The sequence below is a fragment of the Mirounga angustirostris genome, unplaced genomic scaffold (genome assembly GCF_029215605.1).
Source record: "Mirounga angustirostris isolate CCGP_5_RB_7025 unplaced genomic scaffold, mMirAng1.0.hap1 SCAF_11, whole genome shotgun sequence".
Taxonomy (NCBI): Eukaryota; Metazoa; Chordata; class Mammalia; order Carnivora; family Phocidae; genus Mirounga; species Mirounga angustirostris.
In genome coordinates, this window is record NW_026991719.1 from 40,484,702 (window position 1) to 40,486,519 (window position 1,818).

The following is a 1,818-nucleotide window of genomic DNA, read 5'->3' on the forward strand; positions in this document are numbered from 1 at the left end:
TTCACAGCGTACTCTGCTAATGAATGCAACTGTTTCTTTCCCCCGTTCTCTCAACAGCAAAAATGTACAGAAGCCAACATATTCCTAGACTAGGACAGTTCATGGTAGACTTGTTGTAAATGTGTGTCTGTGTGTATACAAACACATGTAACTGCATAGACACACAGACACACATATAAAGTCCACAGTGCAAAAAGATAAATACCAAAAGACAGAGTGTATGTGAATGGGGGTTACAATGACCAAAAAACAAAACAAAACAAAACAAAAAACAAAGACCAAAACTCCTTTATGAAATGAAGGCTTCCACTTCCAGACAAGACAGAGAAACAGGGACTGGATTTATCGTCATGCCTGAAACAAAAACAAAGAAATACATGAGATGATGGCTTTCAAGACACCAGACATCAGGCAATGAAGAACTGATCCCCGAGAGAGGGGGAAAAATGGGGTGAGTGCTATGACTGCTTCAGCTTACTGCCTTAAGAGAGTTTCTAAGCCACAAAACAGGGAGGGGAAATTGGGACAAAGTCTAGCCAACTCCCTAAACTGACAAAGCTGAGAGTCTACATACAAAGGCAGCTAGAGTTCATGGGACAGAGGACCAGCAAGGAGACCTAAATAGAGAATCCTGAAGATCCACAGAGGGTCTCTCCCTCAGGTATTCAGGAGAGATCAGCATATGCAGATGAGGAGAAAGAACAATCTGAAAGGATTAGGGAGAATGATACCTGGCTACAGGGACAGTACCTGTCCTCACTAGCCAGAATGGAAAAACTCACAATTCACAGGACATTTGGGTAGAATAACCAGGATGGTCTTGCCTCGGTCGTGGGAATAACCAACCAGCACTGCTCCAGACCTACCTAACAAATCATGAAAGCAAGACTCCGAAGGATCAAAGTATTTTTTTTTTAAAGATTATTTATTTGAGAGAGAGAGAGAGAGACAGCGAGAGAGGGAACAGAAGCAGGGGGAGTGAGAGAGGGAGAAGCAGGCTTCCCGCCCAGCAGGGAGCCCGATGCGGGGCTCGATCCCAGGACCCCGAGATCACGACCCGAGCCGAAGGCAGTTGCTCAACCAACTGAGCCACCCGGGCGCCCCGGATCAAAGTATTTTCAAGTTAAGTTAACTGCATCTAGGAACAAAGTGCAAGATGATTTTTAGGAATACAAACACGTCCAGCATCTAACAAGGTAAAATTTACAGTGTCTGGCATCCAGCTAAAGATTAGCAGACATACAAAGAGGCAGGAAAATGCAACCCATAATTGGGAGGATAATCAATCAATCAAGTGAAACTGACCCAAATTTTAGAAGTAGCAGGTAAGGAAGGGCATTAGAACGATTATTGTAACATATTCCATAGGTTCAAAAAGTTAAGCAGAGATATGGAAGAACTTCTGAGCATAAAAACTATGTCTAAGATGAACAATATGGTGGATGGGGGGGTGCCTGGGTGGCACAGTTAAGCCTCGACTCTTGGTTTCAGCTCAGGTCATGATCTCAGGGTCGTGAGATCGAGCCCCGCCTCGGGCTCCGCACTCAAGGCCAAATCTGCTTAAGACTCTCTCTCCCTCTGCCTCTCCCCCCTCAAATAAATAAATAAATCTTTTTAAAAAAATACATTGGATGCGATTAATGGCAGATTAGATTATTACAGGAAAAAAAAAAAGATGAGTTAAGTCCATGGCAAAAGAACCATCCAAAATGAAACTCATGGAAAAAAATAATCTGAAAATATGAAAAGGCACCAGTGAGCTGTGTAACAACTTAGAAGTGGTCTAATATACAGGTAACTGGAGCCCCTGAAGGGGAA

General features: G+C 43.3%; 1 protein-coding gene across 2 annotated transcripts in view; it reads right to left on the minus strand.

Annotated features, from left to right (window-relative positions):
- The window catches only part of SLC9A7 (solute carrier family 9 member A7), a 134,849-nt gene that overhangs the window by 114,661 nt on the left and 18,370 nt on the right, over positions 1-1,818 (minus strand). The window lies entirely within an intron of this gene.